Raw genomic sequence first — 7,929 nt, forward strand, 5'->3', positions numbered from 1 at the left:
GACAGAGGTGGGCTGGTGCCCACCTTTATTCCACGCACTCCAGTGGGAGACGCAGAAGGATCTCGATGATTGCCAGGAAGGCCTCGGGCAATATAGTAAGACTTTTTAAAAAAGATAGGCAGTGTGAGATAGACTGGTTCGCTGTGACTGTCCAGGCGGAAACAGGCGGTAAAGAGAAGAGCTGCTAGACAGGGGAGGGTCCCTGGGGACGTCTAGCCAGTGGGCATTAACTTCTAGGGGTTGTTTAAACCCGCCCCCCTGTTAGGAAGGGGGTGGGTAACTCACTCAAAGCATCTTGATTTCCCCCAGAACTAGACTGGGTCCCCAGAGTGAGGCACTGGGGCCAGATCTCTTTGAAGTGCAAATGCAGGTCCCTAGTGCAGCCCGCCCCCGGAATAATCAGTGCCTCGCATCTGCTGCCCCGCCAGGTTCTTGCCGGAAGTGCGCCCTGACAGCTGCTCTGTTCTCTGAGTGCCCCACTGGCTAAAGTCAGGTGGTTGGAAGGATCGCGCCCGAGGCAGAGCGGGGTAATCTGCACTTAGCAGGGAGAGGGAATTAGAAAACTGTGTGCTGGTGTGCTCAGCGGCAGCTGCCGGCCCATTTTTGCATCTGCTTAAAAACCTGCTGTCCCGGCGGCGACCCCTGCTGCTTTGCCTGGGCTTGGGGGGGGGGGGGAGCGTGGCCCTTTGTTTAAATGTAGCCTTCTGACAAGAGCCCCGGGGCATCTGGGCAGGTCGCAGAAAGGGGTGTGGGGTGGGGGGCAGATGGGATTCGATCTGCCAGTGACTTGGTGATGAGAAAGTCACTTAGCTTACTGCGTCATCGCGGTCCAAACTGACTGCTCTAGCTCATCTTCAGTCCGACCTTAAACCCCAGAGGTATTATTATCGTCATCATGATATTTTTTTTTCTTTTTAAATGAGACTCCCAAACCAGCACCCCAGACTGAAGGGGCCTGCTCCAAAAGCCATAGAGCAGAGAGGACTGCAGGGTGCAGGGGGCATATGTATGGTTTCTGGGGCTTGGACCCAGTTATCCATTTTCCATCTATAAAATATGAGTAGTTGTCTGCTGTCTGCTGAAACACTTAGTGTAGAACACACACACACAAACACACACACCACACAACCACATACCACACATCCACACACACACACATCCACACACACACCACACATCCACACACACACCACACATCCACACACACCACATCCACACACACACACACACACACACACACACACACACACACACACACAGTCAAAGCACAAGAGTAATTAATAATGTCAGTAACACGTTACTGTGTCAGGAGCCATCTAGGGTAGGTTAAGGGTACCAAGCCTTAGCCTTCCTGGAGGTGGCTCACCCTTTTTTTTGTTTGCTTTTTTTGCTTTGTTTTCTTTTTGGCATGGTCTGTGATGGGTGAGCTTGATGACAAGGTCCTAGAGACTTCATCTCAGAACTGCTTCTTGTAGCTGATAATGTCTTTCTTGTCGTTATTGAATTAATATAATAATAATCCCTGGGCATTCGTCCACCTTATTAATCAGGTTTCCCGAGGATCATCATGCAGATAAACTTTCAAGAATTAATGCTATTAATTCTATAGATAATGATTCTATAGAATTTCAGATTTGATTCCAATAATTTTAGGCAGAAAGTCTTAAGAAATGGTCGTAGTTGCATTGCTAGAAAGATGTAATAATGTTAGTGTTGGGATCCTGTAAACCCCTCCCCACCGCTACCTGACTGTGGGGTGGGTTTTAAGAATCCCAACATTTAGAACCGAGACTAGAATGTGCCCACTCCTCAGAACAGTAAGTAAAGCCTGCACAAACAGAATGAGATTTTATAATTACACTAAAAAGAGAAATAGGCTTGGGGCAAGTTTGTGTTCAAGGAAAAACTTTTAGGTTTAAGGATAAAGCCACAGGTGTGCACTATGACCAGGCAAGGCCAAGTAAAAAACTGCTGCTTTGAACTTATAACAAGCTTGCAGGAGGAAACACAGCTTTGAATTTAATAGCAGCATCCTTCTGTAACTCCCATTTTATGTAACATTTTATCTCTGAGGCAATTTTCTAAAGAACTTTTTGTCTAAGAAGATATAAAAAGGCCAGGGAAAAGAAAGTTGTTGGTTGGAAGGTTTGGCTTGGGGGGGGGGCTCTGCCCCACCCACCCACCTACCCACCCATCCACCCACCTACCCACCCATCCATATATACATGTCTATATTTACATGTGTAGGTATATGTGAATGTATGTAAGTGTACTGGTTGGTTCTGTGCCAACTTGACACAAGCTGGAGTTATCACAGAGAAAGGAGCCTGAGTTGAGGAAATGCTTCCATCAGATTCAGCTGTAAGGCATTTTCTCAACTAGTGGTCAAGGGGGGAGGGCCCAGCCCATTGTGGGTGGTGCCATCCCTAGGCTGGTACTTGGGTTCTATAAGAAAGCAGGCTGAGCAAGCCAGGGGAAGCAAGCCAGTAAGTAACATCCCTCCATGGCCTCTGCATCAGCTCCTGCTTCCTGACCTGCTTGAGTTCCAGTCCTGACTTCCTTTGGTGATGAACAGTAATGTGGAAGTGTAAGCTGAATAAACCCTTTCCTCCCCAATTTGCTTCTTGGCCATGATGTTTTGTGCAGGAATAGAAATCCTGACTCAGACAGTAAGATGCATACGTGTGGAATTGAGACAGACCATCCGGCCCAGCCAGAGTGTGGGTGTATAAGTGTGTCTGTGCATATCTGCCTGCATAAGGACTTTTAATTCTTTTCCTTTCCTTCCTCTGTGGTTCCCAAACAGTTAACCAGCCTAGCCACAGAAGCTTCTGGCTGCCTGGACAGAGAAGGGATAGGAATAAATCCTTTACCTAATCACCCTGCTGTTAGCAACAAGTGTCAGTAGATCAAGAGGCCGGCAGCTTCTGGCCTCAGAGTAACTAAAGTCAAGATAGGTAGGTATATGTTATAGAAAGCAACCCTACTCTTTCCCAAGACCTTGCCCCAGACGCCTGCTCTTCCCCCTCTTCCCTGAAGCTCTTCAGAGAGGACCCCACCTGGACTAAGCCCCTGGTACCACTGAGAACCAGACAGTGCACATAAAGTGAAGATCCTTGAGGAAATACAAGGTACATCCGGGTCTCGGCATCCTTCGGTGTCTTGGAATATATTCTTCAAGGGGTGTTTCCCACCTGCTTGTCTCCCACGTGAGAAGCAACGCAGGGGCAGACGTTGTTTTGTCATGTGGTGCAAAGGGTAAAAGGCATTTTTAGGAGTCTTCCAAGCCCGAGATTTCCATTGACACAGAGGGAAGACAGCTAGGGCTTCACCTCTGGGGCATGCAGTGAAAGCACTATGGGACCTCAATTTGGATCTAACTCGCCCTCTGCAGCTTCCTCACCAGGCTAACTCACAGCTCTTTCCGGAATTCTCTTGGTTAATGGAACCCAGTGCTTTCAGTAAGCCTTCAGACCACTAGGCTCACAATAAGTACCGACTCCAGCCACTGTTCTCCGATCCTAGGGGAAAAAATCTTGGGGAGGTTTCTGGTGTGCAACAGTTGAACTACAAAGACAGACCGGGATGGAATGAGCGCAAGGGAAGGAAAAGGAAGTTCTAGATGTTCACTCAGTGAATCTCCGAGGAACACCTGAGGCCTTCTGCTGGCCAAAGAAGTCAACTGCTCTTCTGCATGGTTTATTGACACCTTGTGGTGAAAACTGGAAATGCAGAAAGTGTTAGAAGTTTGAAAATGAATTGTACTCTTACAATGGGATTAAAAATACTGACACCCTGAGAAACTATCGGCAATTAATGGCTTCTGGGAAGGGAGCATCTATTTTCTTCAGAGGTGGCTAGCTTGGGAGGCTACCCACAGTCCCACATTCATGCACACACAAGCAGAACTAAGTGTACTCATTTAAATAGGGCTAGTTCCTAGTCAGGTTCCTGGCTGGCCACACTGGATTAACCCTTAAGAGAGGAGGTAGATCCTGTTCTTTACATTAGATATACCACACCCACAAGGCAAATGAAACACAGCTACACAAAAGCACACCTGTGCAAACCTCGTTCACGGTGATCCCGAAGTGTAAACGACCTAAATGCCCACCAATCAGTGAATGGATATATGCAACATCACTGATCTAGCTATTACTCAGAAATAAAAATAAAGTGTGGTATGTTTTAACATTAAGAATCTTACTGAAATACGACACAAAAACAACATACTATAACTCTAAAATAGATTGAATAGACAAATCCACACAGGAAGATGAATGGCAGTTACCCAGGACAGGCCATGTTTGGGGAGATAATGTTGGGATTCTATAAACCCCACCCTCAGTTACCTGGTAATAGACAGGTACGCTCTGCCCCAGTGACCTGACACTATAAAAGGTGCTGCTTACACCCTCCTCTCTCTCTTGCTCTTGCTTTTGCACCATTACCCCTCCTCTTCCACTTCCCTTTCCTCCCCCTTCACGTGTTTATGGCCGGCCTGTATTCCTCTCTTTTCTCTCTCTGCCTCTACTACCCTCTTAACTCCCCCATGACCTGAATAAACTCTATTCTGTACTATAGCATCATGTGGCTGGTCCCTCAGGGGCAAAGGGATTCCCAGCATGGATCCCCCAGAGGCATCCCCCACACCTCACCTCCATGGGCCATCTCCACCCTCCCCCCATCCTTTTCCTAACATTGGTGCTGAAACCCGGGACATCATATTTTAACAACAGACAGGGAATGACTTCTTGTTGGTCCAGCTCTGTATGGGGACTATGGACATGGTATCCTAGGACGATGCTGAAGACCACTGCATGGTGTGTCAATGGGCAGCTTGTACAGTGTGTGGAATCTATCTCCTGCATCTCTTTCAGAGGTTTGGTCTGTCATGTTCTCCTGTAAGCACACAAACCTGTACCTTTATTAAACACCTGCATTTCACAGTTCAGAATGCCTAGCAAAATGCATGGGTAACTGTGGTAGATTTTCACAACTGAGGCACCGAAGAGTTAAATGACCCATTGGGGACATCCTCAGACTGGGACAGAACAGATGCTGGAAAGGCTTCTCAGAGGTCATACCTGTTTGGAATGTTTGTAGTGAAGCCAAACAAGGTGGTAAATCTGCAATTATGCCCTGTGCTCCCAAATGCTAGCCTAGCCCAGGTCCAAACTTCCTACTGCGGCCGTCAGAACGAGCTACTCTTAAGTGAACTCAGACACTGGCCAGACAGCATGGCCACTGCCAGCCAGAACCCACTACTTGGGTGAAGGGACCTAAAAGGGAATGGCTGGAATGCCTTCCTGCGTCAGCTCCTTCTTCAACTTCACTGCCGTAACGGCACCTCACACCCAGCCTGAGTGCTTTGCGTCCAGACTTGTCTCACGATGTCCCATCCTCCCATCATCTGTCACTTCAGTTCCTGTGATGGGACAAGGGCTGCAGTACACAGAGCACGCTGAAGAACAGTGTTTGCTGGAACAACTGACCAGAAAGGGTGGCAGAGTAAAGCTGTGTAGGGTCCTGGAGGACCTCAGTGCTAATGCTCCAGGTTCAATGGCCAGTACCTCTGAGGTACTGGGGGAAATGTTTCCTTGTTTTCCCCTATTCACCTTTCTTCTCTCCTGTGGGACTTTAAACCTCCTGAGTGCTAAGCAAATGGGTGTTCAAACTATGCTTGCAATTGTTTCTGAGATTAAAAACAACAGAACCCTTTCTTTGCTGCCACTTTGAGCGTGAACCCAGAATCTCACATATACTAAGTAGGCAAGTTTTCTAGCATTGACATGTAACCTTAGCCACAAGAACTTAGACGTTCATTTTGGTTAGATGAATTGTTGCCTAATTATGCCACTGACTGACCCACACAGGGCACTGATCTCTGAGTATATGCATTTACCAGCTGCCCTGGCTCTCCTAGAACTAGCTTTGTAGCCCAAGCTTGTCTAGAACTCACAGGTCTGCCTGTACCTGCCTCTTGAGTGCCGAGATTAAAGCTGTGCCACCACACTGGGAAATCTCTTCTTGGCTATTACAGCTCACATATGTGGTCTGTGGTGCCCTTAGTTTAATGACGGAAGGCAGCTGTGATTGCTAAACTATCAAATGATCCAGTGCAACTTTATCTTTAGAGTTACTGACAGACTGCTTTGTGCTTACCTGTACTTTCCAAGTTCTGTCTGCACAATGCGTATGTGATGAGTAAGCCATTAATGAAATCGCTCTACTGCTAGGGCTATGCCTGAGTGCTACTAAAGAGTAGGTCCTGGGAAAAGCACAGCGGAACCAGGGAACAGAATGTTTCAGTTCAGAGCACGGTGAGGTTCCAGTCATTTTAACTTACAACCGTCCTGGCCTCACTGGCTCGGTCCCAAGTTCAGCACTTGCAGGCCTTCTGGTTGTCCACATGGGAAAGGCTTGGATTTTCAGGGGCTAAGAATCCCACCTGCCTTCCAGAAAATACGTAACAAGAACAGATGTACAAAGATTCCCATGCAAGGAAAGATCTGAGTTTAAACTGCCACAGTACGCGTGTAGTCAGAGGAATACGGTTTTCTATTTTTAAAGATTTATTTTATATATGTGAGTACACTGTAGCTGTCTTCAGACACACCAGATCCCATTACAGATGGTTGTGAGCCACCATGTGCTGGGAATTGAACTGAGGACCTCTGGAAGAGCAGTCGGTGCTCTTACCCACTGAGCCGTCTCTCCAGCACTTTGTCTTTTGTTAAGGATTTCTCTAGCTCCAGAGGAAGAGGAGCAGAGCTGCTCTCTTCTGATTGTAGATCAGGAGTGTGAACTCTGGTCTTCAAGAGTATGTATGCACTTACCTATGTGACTTGGGTTTTAAAAGTTAAAAAAAGAAAGTTTATTTTAATTAGGAAAAGCAGGCTCCTTAGAGCCTTCTGCTGACTCAGCTCGCAGAAGGCCCCAGCTGGTTCTGTGAGGCAGATGCTCATTCGAAGACAGTCAGGGTGGAACATGACCTCCCTAGAGCTCTGGGTGTGGCCTGCGTTGCTCTGTGGAATAGCTGCAGGTGACTATGCATTTTGAAGTCTATGCCTTTGGTGTTAGGAGAGCCAGGGCAGCTGGTAAATGCATATACTCAGAGATCAGGGCCCTGTGTGGGTCAGTCAGTGGCATAATTAGGCAACAGCTCATCTAACCAAGATGAACATCTTACCAGTTCTTGTGGCTAAGGATATAGGTCAAATGCTTGACTTCTTTTCTTCACCTCACAAGCTAAAGGCCATGTGACCATCTACACAGGTGACTCTGGTGCATCTTCACACCACCTATGCCTCCTGCTAAAGGTCTGAGACTTCAGAACTAAAACTCCCAGACTCTACAGTACTCAAGGGAGGGATTCTAGAGGGAGACAGAGCAAAGGGAAGGACACTGGACTGCATAAAGGGCTAACCTCTGGCACTCACTCTGCCATTCGTGACGACTGCCAAAGAAATACGTGTTGATATGGGACAAGGCTACTTGAAACCCAACAGATACTCACCGAATAAAATGATCTACCAGTAGGGAGCCAGAATCTTCTGGAGCAAAGCAATGACATACATGTATGTTACTATGACTCACTGAGCTCAGGCACCCGCGTGTTCAAACCCAGACTGGTGACCCTCTGACTACAACACACCAGCCAGTCTTGTTTACCTGGGCCTCTGGCCTTAGGGGAACTGGTCACATGTTTGCTTTCCCCTAAACAGGAAGTATGGCCGACTGGTCAGGAGGACTCAACAATTCCTGGTGAGTGGTGAGTGGAAGAGATTTCTCACTGTTTCCAAACAGCAGGGCTCCTGCTGCCATGGAAGAGGAGCACTGCTGGTTCCCCAAGTGTTGGGGGGTTTTCACCCTGGACTGGAAAAATGGTTTGGTATAAAATCACTTAGGCTACGGTAAGGAATGCAT

Source organism: Micromys minutus, assembly GCF_963924665.1.
Source record: "Micromys minutus genome assembly, chromosome: 14".
NCBI classification, from domain to species: Eukaryota; Metazoa; Chordata; class Mammalia; order Rodentia; family Muridae; genus Micromys; species Micromys minutus.